Source organism: Mesoplodon densirostris, chromosome 9 (assembly GCF_025265405.1).
Source record: "Mesoplodon densirostris isolate mMesDen1 chromosome 9, mMesDen1 primary haplotype, whole genome shotgun sequence".
Taxonomy (NCBI): Eukaryota; Metazoa; Chordata; class Mammalia; order Artiodactyla; family Ziphiidae; genus Mesoplodon; species Mesoplodon densirostris.
In genome coordinates this window covers 20239069-20247762 of record NC_082669.1, presented here as the reverse complement: position 1 = coordinate 20247762, position 8694 = coordinate 20239069, and the positions used below count along the sequence as shown (strand labels likewise).

Below are 8694 nucleotides of genomic sequence, written 5' to 3'. Positions count from 1 at the left end.
AAAGAAAAGCTTTCCTTTACCCCAGCCTAGCCTGTGCCCTTCAAAAGTTTTTTGTTTTTTTATTTTTGGCCTGTTCTTAAACCACATGTACTTACTTCTGAGCTCTGACTCTTGGTGATGTATCATGATGATGTTCATTTTTCAGAATAAGAAATGCAGTTGCCCCACTCAGTCTTCAGTGAAACTCAGAAGTAAAAACCAGGGACTTCCCTGGTGGTCCAGTGGTTAAGACTCCGTGCTTCCAATGCAGGGGACCCGGGTTCGACCCCTGGTCAGGGAACTAGATCCTGCATGGTGCAACTAAGATCCCGCATGCCGCAACTAAGACCCGGCACAGCCAAATAAATATTAAGAAAAAAAAAAGAGAGATGAAAACCAAGCACACATACCCAGCATAAAGTAACCAAGACATTTCAGTCTCTATTCACTATATTTCACCAGGTTATTGGCCCAAGGATGACTTACGGTTGGTTGTCTTTGGCAAAAACTGAAGTTGATAAAGTATGAGACTGTACTTCATTAAAAAGAAATATGTCTCAACCTCTTGTTCTTAATTTTTATTTAAGTTTTTCAGTCTTCTTTGGCCTGGAAGCCAAGAGTTAGATCTACTCACCATTAGCCAAATGACTGCCCTTGGATGTTCAACATGGAGTTCCATTCGAGTCCCTGCGGACTGTGTTCATTAGAATTCTTAGGGGTTGTGTATCCCCCTGTCCCAACTATATACTGTATCAGACTTCTAATTCCTGTCTTAGTCCCTGAAATGAAAGTTTCATTTTGGGCCCCCCCAGCTACCTCCTCCATGTCTTGTTTGTTTTCACTTTAATGTGACAAGAAAAGGCAGCTTTTGTCTTTGTTTCTGGTTAGCAGACTTCATAAATATTCATTAGCAGTTTCCCTTTCCAGCTACTATTTTGTAATTTTTAAGTGAAATCTGAAGCAAAAGCTAGCTCCCACTACTCACTTTAATACACTTGAGTTGTTCATCTTTACTTTGGAGGTCGTGAGCCAGACAGGAGTGACTTTTGAAGGCCGTTTTCCTAGGCTACATCATTCTGAGGAGGCACAGGCTGTGTGTGTGTGTGTGTGTGTGTGTGTGTGTGTGTGTGTGTGTGTGTTGTTGCTTGCGGCTCAGCAGGTGAGTAAACGGGACAGGAGTGGAAAGAGTATTTCCAGAGCATTTGCAGGAGCGCTGTGCTAGGCAATGTATCCGCTGTCTCGCCTTATCTTCACAAGGGCTCTGTGAGACACGTGTTATTATATCCATCTTACAAGCCTGGAACCAAAGCTAAGAAAAAGTGAGTGATTTGCTCCAGTCCACAAAGCTAGTAACCCGAGGAGTGGTGATGACAGATTATGAAACGTGTGTGTTCCATGGTGCTCTTCTGGTTGTTCTGTAGAAACTGTTAGTGGGCAGTTTTGGAGTATTACCTTTAGAAAGTCGATATGTTTTTTTATTTTGGTGTATTAAGTTGTTAATAACAGTGTTACTATGCCCGGGCTACTGGAAGGGGGAGCCTGCTGTTCCCACCCTCACTTAAAATGGAATATTACTCAGCCAGAAAAAAATTGAAATTGGGTCATTTGTAGAGACATGGATGAACCTAGAGACTGTCACACAGAGTGAAGTAAGTCAGAAAGAGAAAAATATAATATATTAAAGCATATATGTGGAATCTAGAAAAATGGTACAGATGAACCTATTTGCAGGGCAGGAATAGAGATGTAGACGTAGGGAACAGACGTGTGGACATGGTGGAGGAGGGGGTGGGATGAATCAGGAGGTTGAGATTGACGTATGTGCACTGCCTTGTGTAAAACAGACAGCTAGTGAGAACCTGCTGTATAGCGCAGGGAGCTCAGCTCCGTGCTTTGTGGTGATCTTGATGGGTGGGAGGGAGGTCCAAGAGGGAGGAGATATATGTATACATAAAGCTGATTAACTTTGTTGTACAGCAGAAACTAACACAACACAACATTGTAAAGCACCTATACCCCAATTAAAAAAAAAACACAAAAAACCTGAGGCTCAGCGCTGGCCCTTAGATGCCAGGGGATTGACCCATTATTTCCATGGATTGCCCTTTTAGTTAGCGCTTTGTTTACTGGATAACAACTCTACCATTTTCTGTCTGTAGGGAGTTTTTTTCCCCACTTTCAAGAAAGCTCTGCTTTGCAGAAATGCATTCCTTCCCCCCTTCCTCTGGAAAACAAAACAGATGCAACTGTTAGGTGACCCTGCGGGCTCAGCACCACACACTTAGCAGTTTTCATGCACCCCCTTTGCAGCCTCCCATGCTTTCATGAGTGTCAGCAGGAAACGCACACACCCTTTTAAGGGCTGTTTTTCTAAACTTGCTAATCAGGCAGCTAATTTCTTTGTATCCTGAGTCTGTTTCTTGATCGTTGCATCAAATTCCGCCTGAGTCTCTCCTTATTCACCTTAGTGGCTGTGGACAGAGGACCCCTCCTGGGTACCTTTCTGCCTTGGATAGGGGTGGCATTGCCCCAAAGCCACATAAATCTGCGCATGTTGAGACCAACCCCGAAGCAAGTCTGTGCCAGACTCTTAAAATTTTTGCTGAAATCTAAAACACTCATTGCCTTCGGATACAAAATGGAGGCCCTTTTTTTGGAACCTAGTAACACTCAAGAGTTGTCCGTTATCTGCCAGGCAAGATGTAATTAGACTTCCTATGCAATTTACCATGCGATTTAGGATATGTTTTTTTTTTTTTTAAAAGCCAAGGGCAGGAGTATTTTTAAATAATGTTGATTTATCCCCCCTGAATATAGAAGTAACACACATTCACTGCAGATAATTTAGAAAATGAAGAAAAATGTGAAGAAAATAAAATAAGGCAGGTAAAATGATTATTAACTTTTTGATGCGTGTTTCTTGTTACACTCACACACATATATAGATGCACACACGACATATTTAGGTTTTTGCAAAACATTTTTAATGGCATTAATCCTTGGGGGCATTAATGCCAATCATTTTTCTCCTTTTCAATTCTTTTTATTTTTAGAATGGAATATTACCCATATACAAAAGAGAGGGAGAATAGCTCAGTGTTCAGGAGTGTTTACTATGGAAACAGATTGCCTAGATTCTGGTCTTGGCTCTACTATGTGCTAGCTTGGAACCTTGGGAAAGCCACTTAATCTTTCTGTGCCTCAGTTTTCCCATATATAAAATGGGGACAAAACAGTACTTATTCATAAGGTAAGCTGGTAACTATTATTGTTTTTTTAAATGAAGATAACATATATGTAAGGTGAAAAGAAAAACTATACATAATCTAACATTGTTATTTTGCTTGTGTTTTATTCCTTGATCACACCTCTTGCCTTCCCCCAGAGGTAATGTTACCCTACATCATTGTTTAGCTTTACATATTTTGAACTTCATATAATCAATCTCATACAAATTTTTACATAACATTGTTTGTGAGATTGCTTCAAGGTGATGTTTTTCAGTGCCAATAGTATTATATATCACACTTTTTTATCCCTTTGGGTTGTTTTTAAATTTCGTGTTGTTATAAGCAGTGCTGCTATGAACATTCTTGTACACGTCTCACGATGCTCACCTGCAAAATTTGTTGCTGTTGTTCTTCTGCTTTTTGTTTTTTTAAGGAGTCTACCTGCTGGGTAGTAATGTATGAGCATCCTTGATTTCACTAGATAATAGAGAATTGTTTTCCAAAATGGTTGTATTTGTGTGCATATATACTTAAATCAGAATGTATACAAGACGAAAAAGTCTGTAGGCAATTTAACTTTTGCTTTGTGTAGATGATATGCCTTTTTTCTTTGATTGTTTTTAAGATGTTCTCTTGTCTTTGGAGAGCTGTAGTTTTGCTATAATATGTCTAGGTGGTATTTCTTATTATTCATCGTTCTTAGTATATATTGTGGTTTCTATGTCAATGAATTCATGTCTCCCCTCAAATCTGGAAAAAGTGCAGCTATTACTTCTTTGAACATTCCCTCACTTTCATTCCTCCCGTTTGAAACTCTAACTAGACTTACTTAAACCTTCTCATTTTATTTTCTATGACTTAAACTCTCTTTCATATTTTTCTTTTGCCTGTGCTATATTATGGATCATTTATTGAGCTCTATTTTCTTTTTAATAATACTGTGTTTAGCTGTGTCTTATATGATGTTTATCATGTATTGAGTTAAAAAAACTTTTTTAAGCTAGTTGATTTTATTGTTCATTTTCAGAAGTTTCATGTTATTTTGTAAATCTGGTCAACTTTATAACATTTTACCCTTTGTGTTTTAATTTTTTTAGTTGTGGTAAAATACACTAAAACTTTTTTTTTTTTACCATCTTAACCATTTTTAAGTGTACAGTTCAGTTAAGTACGTGCACATTGTTGTGCAGCCAATCCAGAACTCTTCCTCTTGCAAAACTGAAACTCTGTCCCCATTAAACATCCCCATTTCCCCCACCCCCCAGCCTCTGGCAGCCTCCGTCCTACTTTCTGTTTCCATGAACCTGACTTCTCTAGGGACCTTAGATAAGTGAAATCCTACAATATCCGTCTTTCTGTGTCTGGCTTATTTCACGTAGCATCATGGCGTCAAGGTTCATCCATGCTGTAGCATATGTCAGGATTTCTTTCCTTTTTTAAGGGTGAGTAATATTCCATTGTAAATTCCTTTGTGAGTTTTATTACCATTAAAATTTTTTTAACCATTTCAGATATGATCATTTTTATTAGTATCTGATCATTATAATATTTGACATCTTTGGGCATCTAGATCTGTTGTTCTGCTGGCTTTCCTTCGTGGTAGTTGTTCTATGTTTGGTGGTGTTCTTTACGAGGCTGTAATAGAATGAACTTCATACCTGGGAATCCTGAGACCTACCGTAAGGAGGATTTTAACTTCTTTCTGTCCGGAATCTGGATGCTACCCATCTGGAACCGCATTAGTCTTTCAAGCTTAATGTCAGATTCAGGAGCAGCCCCTACCTGGCAGTGGCCTCAGGCTTTTTTAGCTTTCACTCCGCCTCATGCTTGTTAATCAGCACCGTTTTGGTTTCAGCTGTTTTTTCCCCATTTTCCTCCCTTCTCTTCCATAATATTCTTCCCTTATCTTTTCTATTCCTTCCTCCTTTTTCACCGTCGCTTCTCTTCATTCACTATGCTGGCTGACTTGTCTGACTACTCTTCAGATTCTCTGTTTGCCTTTGGAATTCTGAAGTTTTACTGTATGCTATGTTTAGTTGATTTATTTTTGTGCTTTTAAAAAAAAATCCTACTTGTTATTTATTCTGCTTCCCGAATCTGGGCGTTTGTGTATTATATCCATTCTGGAAAACTCTTAGGCATGATACCTTTACACATTATTTCTCCTTCATTCTCAATATTATCTCTTTCTGGAATTCCTATTATATATGTTATTCCTTTATCTTTACCCTTCATGCCTCTTAACCTTTTTTTTTCTTTTTAATTTTGTCTCAATACAACTCCTCAGTATTACTTTTTTTTAAAAAAAATGTTTATTTATTTATTTATTTTCCTATGTTTTGGGCTGTGTTGGGTCTTAGTTGTGGCACATGGGATCTTTGTTGAGGTGTGTGGGATCTCCCATTGTGGAGCACGGTCTCTTTGTTATGGCACTCAGGCTTCTCTCTAGTTTTGGTGTGCAGGTTTTCTCTCTCTAGTTGAGGCACGTGGGCTCAGTAGTTGAGGCGCACAGGCTTAGTTGCCCTGCAGCATGTGGGATCTTAGTTCCCCGACCAGGGATTGAACCCGTGTCCCCTGCATTGGAAGGCAGATTCTTTACCACTGGACCACCAGGGAAGTCCCGCCTCTTAACCTTTTTTACATATTTTTTCTTTTTTTAGTTTTTTTTTCTGTTTCAGTCAGTTGTTTTCCCAGTTTTGTGTCTTATTAGCTAGTTGACCCACCCAATAAATTTTTCACTTGAATAATTATATTTTTTATTTCAGAAAGTTCTGTTTGGTTCTTTTTCACCTCAGCTTCATTTTCATAGTCTCATATTCTTTGCTTATGTATTCAATTTCCTCTTTAATGTTTTTGATAGCAGAGAGTTTATATTTTTATTCTAATAATTCCAACACATGAAGTCTTGATAGGCTGTACCATGTATTCTTTCTGCTGACTCTCACTCATGGTGTCCTTTTTTTTTTTTTTTAGATTTTTTTTTATTAGTTTCTGCTTTATAACAAAGTGAATCAGTCATACATATACATCTGTTCCCACATCCCTTCCCTCTTGCACTCATGGTGTCTTGCTTTTTCATATAATCTAATTTTTTAACATTTTTATCTGTGGGAATTCTGTAAGGTCTGGTTTGAGGGTGTGTTTCTCCATGGAAGATTTAGATTTGTTTTAAGGGAAATAGGACTGGTTTAAATTAATTTATTGACTTTGGATTTCTGGGAATCATGCAGAGTGTAAGTTAGGACCTGAAATCCCAGAGGGGGAGGGTCTGGTGGCTTATGATTACAGCTTTTCAAGGAGGCTTTTTTATCCTTCACTCAATATCAGAGTCAAGAGGGACAGTTTTCTTGGCCCTTTCCCTTTATATGGTGAACTTTTTTTCTACTTCACCAAGGGCAGAGCCCTTGGGAATCCAGTTTTCATGCAATTGCCTCTATTTTGACTTTTCTCCTGATACAGATCCAAGACCCATACTCTTTTTTTTTTTTAATTGAAATGTAGTTGATTTACCATGTTGTGTTAGTTTCATGGGTATGGCGAAGTGATTCAGTTATACATATACATATGTGTGTGTATATATACATATGCATATATTTTCTTTTTCAGATTCTTTTCCATTATAGGTTATTACAAGATATTGAATATTGTTCCCTGTGTTATATAGTAGGTCCTTGTTGTTTATCTATTTTAAGCATAGCAGTGTGTATCTGTTAATCCCAAACTCCTAGTTTATCCCTTCCCCCCACCTTTGGCAGCCACAAGTTTGCTTGGTGAGTTTATTTTTATTTTATAAATAAGTTCATTTGTACCATTTGTTTAGATTCTACATACAAGCAATATCATATGATATTTGTCTTTCTCTCTTTGACTTACTTCACTCAGTCTGACAATCTCTAGGTCCATCCATGTTGCTGCAAATGGCATTATTTTGTTCTCTTTTATGGCTGAGTAATATTCCATTGTATGTATGTACCATATCTTCTTTATCCCTACATCCATTGATGGACATTTAGGTTGTCCATGTCCTGGCTATTGTAAATAGTGCTGCAGTGAACAATGGGGTGCATGTATCTTTTCAAATTATGGTTTTCTCCAGATGTATGCCCAGGAGTAGGATTGCTGGATCATATGGTAGCTCTATTTTCAGTTTTTTAAGGAACATCCGTACTGTTCTCCATAGTGGTTGTACCAATTTACATTCCCACCAACAGTGCAAGAGGGTTCCCTTTTCTCCACACCCTCTCCAGCATTTATTGTTTACAGACTTTTTGATGTTGGCCATTCTGACAGGTGTGAAGTGATACCTCTTTGTGGTTTTGATCTGCATTTCTCTAATAATTAGGGGTGCTGAACATCTTTTTATGTGCCTGTTGGCCATCTGTATAAGACCTGTACTCTTGACACCTCCACCCTCCCCCTCCTTCCCAGAAATTGGTGATGGAAAAATACCTTTCAAGTAGTTACTGGTTTCAGTTCTGGCTTAACCTTTTATGATTAGTGTTTTCACTTTTCTGTTATCCTCTGATATTTCCATTTTAATTACTTATAGCTCAGCTATTCTTTAACAAGCTTGTCTTTTATACTTTATCCAGAATATTTTGGTGGTTATTTGGATTTCAAATTATGTAGTTTGCTATGTTGCTGGGAATGGAAATTCTGAGCATTTAAAATGCTCCCTGTTGTCAACAATATTTCAGACAGTCTTGCTCTGATGTTGGTAAGTGAGGAAAGAGGCTGGCACACTTGCTGTGGGGAGGACTGAGGGCAGCAGTATTCTCATCCATCCAAAAACCTTTCTGACTTCTTGAGTCTCTGGGATTCGTGGTGAGGCCATAATAACATGGTGAAACTCCTGGGATTGCTTTGGTTTCTGGAATTTTACCTCCATTTTCTTAATTTTGATCTCTCCCATTGTTAACTAATACTATCCACTCTCTAATACTTTCCCAAAGGAAATTCAACATTCTCATGGAAGATATTTATAGCCACATTTGTTGACACTCATCTCTGATGTCTTTTCATTATTCTTTTCATATGTCTTTCTATTCACAAGACTGTAAACCAGGTTCCCAAATGTGAAAGGGCTACAGCTGGGAATTGTCTTGTTTGCTAAGTAGGTTTTTTTTTTGTTTGTTTGTTTGTTTGTTTTTTTGTCCTGCTAGGAGCTTCCTGATGCTCAGATTTTCTGTTTTGAGACTATTTTATGCAGATAGGTTTAAGTCTGTATGTTCCATTCTGTTTCCATTAATGTTGTTCTCTTAACTGTCTGTTTTCAGTGCGCTGCTAGCGCTAGTAAGATAGCCCACAGACTATCACTTGAGAGATCACCTAGTCACACATTATTTTGGAAAGAATTGCTCAACAGTAGCTTTGATGTAACTACTGATTTTTGCTAGGACTTAAGACAGATTATAGAAAGACATTGGAGGGTCCTCTCACCAGTTTCTCAGTATGAACCTGCCTAACATTCATCTTTAACTGGACC

The 8694-nt window shown here is 38.1% G+C and overlaps 1 non-coding gene across 1 annotated transcript; it reads left to right on the top strand.

Annotated features, from left to right (window-relative positions):
• The first annotated feature begins 207 nt into the window (after positions 1-207).
• TRNAW-CCA (transfer RNA tryptophan (anticodon CCA)) lies at positions 208-280 on the top strand. Its single transcript has one exon. It is a non-coding gene; the product is annotated as a tRNA-Trp (tRNA).
• Positions 281-8694: the final 8414 nt, after the last annotated feature.